Source organism: Entelurus aequoreus, linkage group LG16 (genome assembly GCF_033978785.1).
Source record: "Entelurus aequoreus isolate RoL-2023_Sb linkage group LG16, RoL_Eaeq_v1.1, whole genome shotgun sequence".
NCBI classification, from domain to species: domain Eukaryota; kingdom Metazoa; phylum Chordata; class Actinopteri; order Syngnathiformes; family Syngnathidae; genus Entelurus; species Entelurus aequoreus.
In genome coordinates, this window is record NC_084746.1 from 43,112,001 (window position 1) to 43,124,925 (window position 12,925).

Genomic DNA, 12,925 nt, shown 5'->3' on the forward strand with positions numbered 1-12,925 from the left:
CAGGTGCAAATGAATTGAGCGAATGGGCGGGAAACAGGAGGTTGGAAACCATAGGCATTCTTGAAAGAGGACATTGTACCTGTGGCCAAGCGGACCATGGTGGTGTAGGCGTACTCAACCCAGGGGAGGTGGGTGGACCATGAAAAAGGGTGCTGATGGCAGACACAGCGGAGCATGGCCTCCAAGTCCTGGTTAGCTCATTCCATCTGGCGATTGGTTTGTGGATGATGACCTGAGGATAGGCTGACTGATGCTCCAAATGCTTTACAAAAAAGCCTTCCAGACTTGAGAGATGAATTGCGGGCCCCTTACACAGACTAAGTCCAAAGGTAAGTCATAGATGCGGAAGACATGTGTCACTATAATCTGGGCCGTCTCAAGTGATGATGGGGGCTTAGGCAGGGTGATAAAGTGGGTCAACTTAGAGAACCGATCCACCACTGTAAGAACTACTGTTTTTCCCTGGAATAGTGGGAGACCAGTGACAAAGTCCAGTGCAATATAAGAGGCAAGGGCCGCAGCAACCCAGCAGGGGGGCGATGAGGAGACTTGCCACGGGCATAGATGGAGCAGGCATTGCCAAATTCTTCACTGTCAGCAGTCATCGAAAGCCACCAGAATCTTTGAGATAGGACTAACTGTGTGCTGCTGATTCCTGATGGCAAGCTATTCTGGATTCATGGCCTTATTGCAGAACCTCCAAACTCAGTTGAGCTGGGATGAAACATTTGCCGTCTCGACACTTCTTAGGCGCCAGTGTTCCTGCAGCAATGTCTGACACCCTTTTCTCCATCTTCCACTAGAACAGGGGTGTCAAACTCAAATACAGAGTGGGCCAAAATTTAAAACTGAACAAAGCCGCGGGCCAAGGTTGAACAAATTAACCTTTAATAGGGACCCAAACAAGTGTTGCATTGAATATTGAACAAGCAAGGCTTATATAACTTTATAGTGACATGCAAATGCAAGTTTCAAATAATAATAATAATAATTAAAACATATCAATGGCATATCAAATACAATTTAAATAAGAATTGAATGCCTCTTTTCTATTTGCAGCCTTCTGAGGTAAATATCAACATTAACTTTTTAAATTTGAAAATAAAATAACAATGAATAAACCAACCATTCAGGACTTTAAACTGCTCAGTTTGCAAAACACTGATCTAATCTGATGTGCCCAAGCCAGATACCTGGCATCTTTTCTTGGATGCTAGTTCATTAATGTCGGGGCTCAGGCTTTGAGCTGAGGCAACCTTCATTATCGAACGAAGGTGTTCATCAGTCATTATATCTCGTAGTCCACACCAAACAAGAACGACAAACACATTTCGGGAGAACATCCGCACCGTAACACAACATAAACAGAACAAATACCCAGAATCCCATGCAGCCCTAACTCTTCCAGGCTGCAATATACACACACCGATACCACCAAACCCCCCCCCCCGTGCATCGGTTGAGTTGGGCGGGGTTGGGTGGGGCGGGGTTTGGTGGTAGCAGGGGTGTATATTACAGCCCGGAAGAGTTAGGGCTGCAAGGTGTTCTGGGTATTTGTTCTGTTGTGTTTATGTTGTGTTGATGTTGTGTTACGGTGCGGATGTTCTCCCGAAATGTGTTTGTCATTCTTGTTTGGTGTGGGTTCACAGTGTGGCGTATATTTCTAACAGTGTTAAAGTTGTTTATACGGCTACCCTCAGTGTAACCCATGGGTGTCATACTCTGGCCCGCCGTGTAATTTCACTTGGCCCTTGAGGCAATATCAAATTAACACTAGAGCTGGCAACGCATACTTGATCAACAGTGATACAGGTTACACTGAGGGTAGCTGTACAAACAACTTTAACACTGTTAGAAATATACGCCACACTGTGAACCCACACCAAACAAGAATGACAAATGATGTGACTGGGCCAGCACTCGTTGGACTGGGTGAAAAGCGGACGTGACGATTTTCGGGAGGGGCACTGAAATTTGGGAGTCTCCCGGGAGGGTTGGCAAGCATGAGAATTAGCGGTGAGTGCGGTGTTACCGCGGCACCGCCGCTGTATATAATGGGCGAGCCAGCTCTAGTGTTAATTTGATATCGCCTCAAGGGCCAAGTGAAAGTACACGGCGGGCCACTTTTGGCCCGCGGGCCAGAGTTTGACACCCATGCACTAGAGTGTTCCCACCACCCTCACCACAGGTATGATGGGAACAGAGTCGTCATCATCAGGGTGCTGTGGAGCCTGGAGTCAGGCTTGACATTGCGGGATCAAGGTCTGTACGTGATAGAGAAATCAAAACGGGTCAGGAACAGGGACCAACGTGCTTAACGGGAATGGAGTCTGAGCTGATGTTATAAAGGCAATTTTCTTGTCGTCCGTGACAACCAGGAATGGAGGAGGTGCACCCTCCAGCCAGTGCCTCCTCTCCTGCAGCGCCAAAACAATGGCCAGCAGCTCTGTGTTGCCCACACCAATTACCTTATGCGGGTGTGAGGCGACGAGAGAAAAATGCACATGGGTGGAGCTTTTGGTCGACTAAGAGTGCTAAGACAGGACAGCTCCCATTGCTTACTCTGATGCTTAAAAAAATTGAAGAGCAGGATTCGGGAGGATAAGAACAGGCGTATCGGTAAAAAAAAACTTTTAAGGTGCAAAAGGTACCTTAGTAAATGTGAGCCTTGTCAGAGGTAGAGCTTTGACACTAAAGTTCGGATGAATCCCCTCTAGAAGTTAGAAAAACTGGAACAGGAGTTGGGATATGGCGAGGCAGCTCGACGCAGGCAAAGGTTGAGTTACCATCCGGGATCTAGCATGCCACACAGCTGTGCTTAAATATTGCAGTAATTGTCAATCAGTTGCAGGTGTGCTGCTGTGGCTCCGCCCAGGAACACCTTGATTTTTGTAATTCTGTGAATGCTCCAAAGCATGTTCAGGAATTGTGTGCTCTACTTCAACAATTTTTAAAAAAATTCCAGTATTTTCCATACTTCCTTTTTTATTTTTTTATTTTTTATTTTTTTATTTTTTTCATTTTCCCCATTCAAAATGAATTGGCCATTTTTTTAAACTTTCACAATTCCCACATTATTCAACCCATTCAAACCATTTCACCTTCAAAACATTCAACTTATCCTGGACATTCAAACTACCATTTTCCACATTCAACACATTTCCATGAAATTCCCGTTTTTTGGTAACCTATTTCCACCCTCAAGTTCGACTACTCCTTTCACATTTTTCAACCCATTTCAACCATTGCACTGTCAAAACACTCCTCATATTCAGGACAAAAACCAAGTGGGTTAAGGTTGAATTAGTAACAGTTTTTAATTGAGAAAATCCTTGAATTTCTCAATTAAAAACTGTTTTTAATTCAACATTTCCTGACCGTTTTATACAATTCCAACACCAACCACTTCAACTCATTCAGACTATTCAATTTTTTTTTTACCATTTTCAAAAAAAATTCCCCATTTTCCCGAAATTCTCGAATACCATTTACAACTTTAACATTTCTTGCCCGATTTAAACAATTCCAACACCAACCAATTCAGCTCATTTAGGACATTCATGCTCCTAATCCTTTTTTAAAAAATCCAGCTTTTTCCCCAAATTCCCAAATTTCCAGGAAGTTCCCATTGAAATGAATGAGACATTTTTCCAAGTTGCACAATTCCCACATTTTTCAACCTACTCAAACCATTCCAACATTAACACATTCCTCTTATCCTGGACATTCAAACTAACACTTTACCAAGTTCCAAACCAAATTACAGTTTTCCTGGAAATTCAAACTCTTCAACATTCAAACCATTGTAACATTCAAACATTTTCAGCGTTTAAACAATTTCAAAATTTAAACCATTTCTACATTGATCATACATTCCATTAGCATTTCAGTTCAGCGTCAGTCAGCTCTTCAACATTCAAACCATTCTAACATTCAAACTATTTCTTACATTCATTTTACATTTTGTCAGCATTTCAGTTCAACTTCAGCATTGGAGCATTCACACGCAATTCCTCCAGGAATTGCCTCTTCTAGTTGTAATTGTAATTGTAATTGTAAATGTTTCATGAATCAGAATCAGAATCAGAATCAGAAATACTTGAATAATCCCCAATGGGAAATTAAGATTTTCAGCATAATCCCATTCAAGAGCAGACAAACATTACAGGGAGACAGAACAGGATCGCTGACGGGTCTGCCAACTTCCGGCGCCCCTTACAAAAAAGGTAAAAAGCAGGTAAAAACTGGGGGCTGGGTGAGACAAAAAAATATTCAGTCAAAGCCTGGACCCCTGGAGAGGGGGTCCAGACTGAGGCCAAGGAAGAAAAAAACAACCTCATAGCCATAGCACACATAAACATGTGTAAGAGGGAAACATCAAAGAACACAAAGGACATTAAAGACATTAAAAGAGCAGAGCAGATGCAACCAACCACTTCTACACACAGCCACAAAAATAAAACAACAACAAAAAAAACACGCAATCGTCTGCTGGGGTGGGTGGAGCATTGCCAGAGACAGGAGCAGAACCAACATGGCAAACCAAGAGAGCCGACTCCACCCTCGGCCGCCCACCAACTCTCTGACGGTGTCCAGTCCGCATGGATGAGCGAGAATGCGTCTAAGGCAGGGGTGTCCAAACTTTTTCCACTGAGGGCCGCACACGGAAAAATTAAAGCATGTGGGGGCCATTTTGATATTTTTCATTTTCAAACCATAACAAAATATATAGAGTTTTTATTTTTTTTTACCTTTAGGGGTCCCGGGGACCATAAAAGGTCTCAGTCATTAAAATGTTAAAAATAGGTCAGATTATTATTTTTTTTTAATTATTTGACGCTTACAGTAAATCTCTATATCAACTTCAAGTTGATATAAAGTAATACAAATTAAAAAAAATGTTTTATGGCTTTTCTGTCAAAAACAACTTAGTTTTTTTATAGTAAAACTGGCGTGGCAAAGTTGGTAGAGTGGCCGTGCCAGCAATCGGAAGGTTGCTGGTTACTGGGGTTCAATCCCCACCTTCTACCATCCTAGTCATGTCCGTTGTGTCCTTGGGCAAGACACTTCACCCTTGCTCCTGATGGCTGCTGGTTAGCGCCTTGCATGGCAGCTCCCGCCATCAGTGTGTGAATGTGTGTGTGAATGGGTGAATGTGGAAATACTGTCAAAGCGCTTTGAGTACCTTGAAGGTAGAAAAGCGCTATACAAGTATAACCCATTTATCATTTATTTATTTATAAATATGCAGTATTTAGTAATTAGAGCCATAAAAGATCAATAATGCAGGACACCACTGATTTGAATTCTTTCATATTTTTGAGTAATCACAGTGAAAAGATAAATAAAAAAATCACTAAATATATTTGGGATCCAAAAGGTGCCCCACTTATAAAGTGATACATTTTTATTAGGTTTTTCTTTTACTTTCAACACTTAAGTTCTCGCCCGGAAAAGGGTGGAGTGCCATCTCCGGGTTGCGGAGGAGACCCTGCCCCAAGTGGAGGAGTTCAAGTACCTCGGAGTCTTGTTCACAAGTGGGGGAAGAGTGGATGGTGAGATCGACAGGCGGGATCAGAGCGGCGTCTTCAGTAATGCGGACGCTGTATCGATCCGTTGTGGTGAAGAAGGAGCTGAGTCGGAAGGCAAAGCTCTCAATTTACCGGTCGATCTACGTTCCCATCCTCACCTATGGTCATGAGCTTTGGGTTATGACCGAAAGGACAAGATCACGGGTACAGGCGACCGAAATGAGTTTCCTCCGCCGGGTGGCGGGGCTCTCCCTTAGAGATAGGGTGAGAAGCTCTGCCATCCGAAGGGAGCTCAAAGTAAAGCCACTGCTCCTCCACATCGAGAGGAGCCAGATGAGGTGGTTCGGGCATCTGGTCAGGATGCCACGTCCAACCGGTAGGAGGCCACGGGGAAGACCCAAGACACGTTGGGAAGACTATGTCTCCCGGCTGGCCTGGGAACGCCTCGGGATCCCCCGGGAGGAGCTGGACGAAGTGGCTGGGGAGAGGAAGGTCTGGGCTTCCCTGCTTAGGCTGCTTCCCCCGCGACCCGATCTCTGATAAGCGGAAGAAGATGGATGGATGGACTTAAGTTACGAGATCAACTTCAGATATATCTGTCGATTTTATGCTGGAACAATTATTTTGTTTGTTTTATGCGCTTTTGTCAAATAAAACTTTGATGTTTTTATATGGCTACTACACAATATATGCAATATTTACCACATAAAACATTTTAAAGTGAAATATTTGAAGTAATTGGAGCCCTGAAAATAATTCATTATAACATGGATTTTTTGTCATTATTTTTTTTTTTTTTGAGCAATGGCAAAAAAAAGAAAAATAAAGAAAGACAAAAGAAAAAAAAACAGCCTACATGGCAGCTTTTGTGTCAACACTGCAACTTTTTCTCATTAGATTTCACCTCATTCCACTTTTTTTAATGTTCTTTTTTATTTTTACAATAGTATTTTCAGAATGTGTGGCGGGCCGGTAAACAATTAGCTGTGGGGCCGCAAATGGCCCCCGGGCCGCACTTTGGAAACCTCTGGTCTAAGGAGACCGAGGTGTCTGATACCTGCTCATTTAGCCAAGACACTGTGAAGCTTGTCCGTTCCGCAGCCCTGTCTATTCATCCACATCCCCTCCAGTCTCTCCAAACGGACTCTGGTGTGACAGAGACCCAGCAGCTGGTCTACTTAGCAAAAAAGGCTCCCGGGAAGCAGATCTAGAAGTTCACAAAAAAGCACCGCAGAAGTCACGAACGTGCCACCCCCTTGTCACACCGTCCCAAAAAAACCCCACATGAAAACATGAGGGAAACATCAGGAACACAAAAGGATGACACAAGAGCACAGAGATCCTGCCAACAGCAGCCACTACAGCGGCACCATCTTGTGAAAAAAAAATATATATAAAAGAAAAGAAAAAGAAAGAAATGTGTTTTGCACTTCCAGGCCACCGTAGTTCTTGACAAAAGGAAAAGGTAGACATGTGTGGTGAGCATTGATGGTATGTTGGAGTGTTTTAGTTCAGTAGCGGGGACATGGCGTGCTGTCTCTGTGGTGACGTCTGATTATACTGCAGCCGCCTGATAAGATGGACAAAAATTATCCTTTGAGGACCTAACACCTGGAACATTCCCATCAGGCTTTGCTGAGGATGTGCAAACAGGACAACAGACGCTTGGCGTGATCAGTGCTGATTAAACGGCGGCCACCGGCAGCTGAGATGCTTATAGGCGGCAGAGTGGAGGAGGAAGAGGAGATGAACGTCCTCAGAATGAGTCATCGGCTCCGGCTGCTTCTCAGATGTAATGCCAGCGCTGTTAAATCTTTGCTTCCATGCCCCGCCCACCCTCTCCTCCGCCCTCCCCGCATGGCGCCCTTCATGCAAACATCTCATAGTCCCAAATGCTGACATACTGCATGGGTGTATGGTATTGCCAGCTGCACGGCGGCAGAGAGAAATGCACTTCAGAGGGTCATAAAAAGTGCCATGAAGATCATTGGCTGCTCTCTCCCCTCCCGAGATGAACTGTACACTGCCAGGTGCCTCAAAAGGGCCCAAAACATCACCAGGGACCCATCTCACCCAGGACATAACATTTTTGAACTGCTGCTCTCGGGCAGGAGATACAGGACAATAACATGCCGGACAAACTGATCTAAAGGCCTACTGAAACCCACTACTACCGACCACGCAGTCTGATAGTTTATACGTCAATGATGAAATCTTAACATTGCAACACATGCCAATACGGCCGGGTTAACTTATAAAGTGCAATTTTAAATTTCCCGCTAAACTTCCGGTTGAAAACGTCTTTGTATGATGACGTATGCGTGTGACGTCAATAGTTAAACGGAAGTATTCGGACACCGTTGAATCCAATACAAAAAAGCTCTGTTTTCATCTCAAAATTCCACAGTATTCTGGACATCTGTGTTGGTGAATCTTTTGCAGTTTGTTTAATCAACAATGAAGACTGCAAAGAAGAAAGTTGTAGGTGGGATCGGTGTATTAGCGGCTGGCTGCAGCAACACAACCAGGAGGACTTTGACTTGGATAGCAAACGCTCTATCCGACGCTAGCCGCCGACCGCACGGATGATCGGGTGAAGTCCTTCGTCCTTCCGTCGATCGCTGGAACGCAGGTGAGCACGGGTGTTGATGAGCAATTGAGGGCTGGCTGGCGTAGGTGGAGCGCTAATGTTTTTATCATAGCTCTGTTAGGTCCTGTTGCTAAGTTAGCTTCAATGGCATCATTAGCAACAGCATTGTTAAGCTTTGGCAAGCTGGAAAGCATTAACCGTGTATTTACAGGTCCATGGTTTAATAGTATTGTTGATTTTCTGTCTATCCTTCCAGTCAGGGGTTTATTTATTTTGTTTCTATCTGCAGTTAAGCCCGATGCTATCACGTTAGCTCCGTAGCTTAAGTGCTTCGCCGCTGTATTGTCGTGGAGATAAAAGTCACTGTGAATGTTCATTTCGCGTTCTCGACTCTCATTTTCAAGAGGATATAGTATCCGAGGTGGTTTAAAATACAAATCCGTGATCCACAATAGAAAAAGGAGAGAGTGTGGAATCCAATGAGCCAGCTTGTACCTAAGTTACGGTCAGAGCTAAAAAAGATGCGTCCTGCACTGCACTCTAGTCCTTCACTCTCACGTTTCCTCATCCACGAATCTTTCATCCTCGCTCAAATTAATGGGGTAATCGTCGCTTTCTCTGTCCGAATCGCTCTCGCTGCTGGTGTAAACAATAGGGAAATGTGAGGAGCCCTTCAACCTGCGACGTCACGCTACTTCCGGTACAGGCAAGGCTTTTTTTTTATCAGCGACTAAAAGTTGCAAACTTTATCGTCGATGTTCTCTACTAAATCCTTTCAGCAAAAATATGGCAATATCGCGAAATGATCAAGTATGACACATAGAAGGGATCGGCTATCCCCGTTTAAATTTAAAAAAATCATTTCAGTAGGCCTTTAAGAACACTTTTTACCTGAGAGCAATAGTGTCGCTGAACACATAGGGAGACATAGGGTCTCCCTATGTCTAGCATTAAAAGATTACAGTTTGTACAAAATGCGGCTGCTAGACTTTTGACAAAAACAAGAAAGTTTGATCATATTACGCCTATACTGGCTCACCTGCACTGGCTTCCTGTGCACTTAAGATGCGACTTTAAGGTTTTACTACTCACATATAAAATACTACACGGTTTAGCTCCAGCCTATCTCGCCGATTGTATTGTACCATATGTCCCGACAAGAAATCTGCGTTCAAAGAACTCCGGCTTATTAGTGATTCCCAGAGCCAAAAAAAAGTATGCGGGCTATAGAGCATTTTCTATTCGGGCTCCAGTACTATGGAATGCCCTCCCGGTAACAGTTAGAGATGCTACCTCAGTAGAAGCATTTAAGTCCCATCTTAAAACTCATTTGTATACTCTAGCCTTTAAATAGACCCCCCTTTTTAGACCAGTTGATCTGCCATTTATTTTCTTCTCTCCTCTGCTCCCCTCTCCCTTGGGAGGGGGAGTTGCACAGGTCCGGTGGCCATGGATGAAGTGCTGGCTGTCCAGAGTCGGGACCTCGGGTGGACTGTGCATCGGTTCGGGACATCTCTGCGCTGCTGACCCGTCTTCGCTCGGGACGGTTTCCTGCTGGCCCCACTATGGACTGGACTCTCGCTGATGTGTTGGATCCACTGTGGACTGGACTTTCACAATATTATGTCAGACCCACTCGACATCCATTGCTTTCGGTCTCCCCTAGAGGGGGGGGGGGGGGGTTACCCACATATGCGGTCCTCTCCAAGGTTTCTCATATTCATTCACACCGACGTCCCACTGGGGTGAGTTTTTCCTTGCCCGTATGTGGGCTCTGTACCGAGGATGTCGTTGTGGCTTGTGCAGCCCTTTGAGACACTTGTGATTTAGGGCTATATAAATAAACATTGATTGATTGATTGATTGATTGAACACAAGACAATAATGACTGTGCATGTGAGCTGTGTGCTTGGTATTTTTATGTATTTTATGTCTTTTTATCTATTTATCTATGTTCTTATGTTTTTATGTGTTATTATGAATTTGCACTAAATTAGTTTTGCATACAATTTCGTTGTACAATGTACAATGACAATAAAGATATATTCTATTCTATTCTATTCTATTCAAATGGTCCTGTCGAGCGTCTTCATTTTTCATTCATGTGCTCGAAATCAAAGTTCACTTCAGGTTTTATAGTCAAAAAGTTGTGAAGGCTGCCAAAATACAATTTGTGGCTTGACACAGTACGGTGTGTTAGTTGGTGAACAAAGAATGGGTGCTTTTCAAACCGATTATTGTTTTACATGACATCCTGGACGCATCCTGAGGTCTGTCTTCGTCTCCACAAACTGACCTGAGCCAATGCTGCACTGTTACTATGGCGACCTTCTTCACACCTTAGTACCTGCTGGAGCTCACTTTTGCTTCATGGCAGCCACCAGGTCATGTGACCTCACAACATCATCCGTGATGGGCTTTCAAGTGAGCATGGCATCCAGGGGTGTGGTCATGTGTACATGTGGAGCGTCTTTGAGGGCTGGGGGTGGGGTGGGGGTTATAAATTCAAAGGTGGGATTGGGATTAAAGACACCACGCCCCAACTCTAACTGGGTTCTATAGATGCAGATATGAATGTATACATTATGACAAATGCTCTCCAAAATAATCCCTCTCATTTTTAAAATGTAACATTAGAGGAACTAATGCAACTAAGGGGACAAAACAAATGTCATGTGTCCTAGACCCACTTCGTAGAAAACACATTAGGAGCTGTGCATATTAAAACCTTTAGTGCTAAATTTGATTAATTTATCACTCTCCTCTGGTACTGTTCTCTTAGCTTTCAAAACAGCGGCTATTCATCCTCGGCTTAAAAGACCTAACCTCGAATCTGACCTCTTGCCAAACAACCTCTTGCTAGAGTTGCTAAACACCTCCCGTTTATATCTAAAATTCTCAAAATTTCACGGCAGCTAAAAGAATACAAAGGGAATGTCCACACGAACACGGATAGTTTCAAAAACGCATATCTAGGGTTAAAAAGATCTCAATCCACATGAGTGTAGTTTCAACCACCACCAGTTGTCATGCACATTTAGTCCGATCAGAAGCCTGGAAAAGCAGCAAAAGATGACTTGCTGGTATTACACCTTTGTTTTATAATGTTTATTTTGATATACTACCCCGAGAGGGACAAGCAGTAGAAAATGGATGGATGGATGGATGGACAGATGTACAATGACATATACATTTATATTTAAAACCAGCCTGCACTTGCACAGAGCCTGGTAAACATTATCAGAATCAGAATCAGAATCAAAAGTACTTTATTAATCCCCGAGGGGAAATGACGGGTCTGACAACTTTCGGCGCCCCTTACAAAAAAGGTGAGAAACAGGTCAACGCTGGGGAGGGGGAGGGGGAAAAAAATCAGTCTAAGCCTGGGCCCAGACTGAGGCCAAGGGGGGAAAAAAACCTCATAGCCATAGCACACATTACCATCAAAGAACACAAAGGACATTAAATACATTAAAAGAGCAGAGCTGATGCAACCAGCTGCCACTCCAGCAGTGCCGTTTCTATAAACAGGGCACCTGCTGATTGAGCCGGGCATTGCTCTGGTGTATCGTCAAATTCGGAAGACGATGGCAGCCACTCAAGGAGCCCATCGGCTGTTCGTCGCAATGGAAGGATTGGGCCGGGCTGTGGGAACACAGACTGTGGCGATTTCTGAACTGAATTGCAAAATGGATCACATCATGGAGAAGTTTGCTGAGAAGGGGAATTTAATTGAATTTGAGAGAAACCAGCACGGACACATAGAGCAGGCAAGTCATTGTTTTGACTGCTAAAACAAAACAACATCCTAATCTACGATTTGACTCCCTCGAATGGCCTTGACGCTATCAGGAACAGAAACACCCCCGAGGACACCTCAACGATGGATGCTTTTGACCTCCCTTTTTCTCAACCACACCTGGTGTCGAACTTTGAGATTGGCCTCAGTCCACAAAAACATTTCAACATCACACCCAAGTTAATTGGGCACACATGCACGCACCCGCCCCTTCCTCAACCATAGCCTTCACCACTGCTTAATTCCTGGGGTTATGGATGGCTAGTAGCGCTTTATAGCAGCAGGTCGGCCTCCAGGGTCCCAAATCCCTCCCCCCCCCCCCCCCCCCCTGTTGCGAGTTGTTGTGATTATATGTAACATGTTTATGTGTGCTACGCTATGTGAGGTTTTTTCTAGGGATGTCCGATAATGGCTTTTTGCCGATATCCGATATTCCGATATTGTCCAACTCTTTAATTACCGATACCGATATCAACCGATACCGATATCAACCGATATATGCAGTCGTGGAATTAACACATTATTATGCTTAATTTGGACAACCATATATGGTGAAGATAAGGTACTTTAAAAAATAAATAAGATAACTAAATTAAAAACATTTTCTTGAATAAAAAAGAAAGTAAAACAATATAAAAACAGTTACATAGAAACTAGTAATTAATGAAAATGAGTCAAATTAACTGTTAAAGGTTAGTACTATTAGTGGACCAGCAGCACGCACAATCATGTGTGCTTACAGACTGTATCCCTTGCAGACTGTATTGATATATATTGATATATAATGTAGGAACCAGAATATTGGTAACAGAAAGAAATGGGGGGAGGGAGGTTTTTTGGGTTGGTGCACTAATTGTAAGTGTATCTTGTGTTTTTTATGTTGATTTAATAAAAAAAAAACAAAAAAAATAAAAATAAAAAAACGATACAGATAATAAAAAAAACGATACCGATAATTTCCGATATTACATTTTAACGCATTTATCGGCCGATAATATCGGCAGG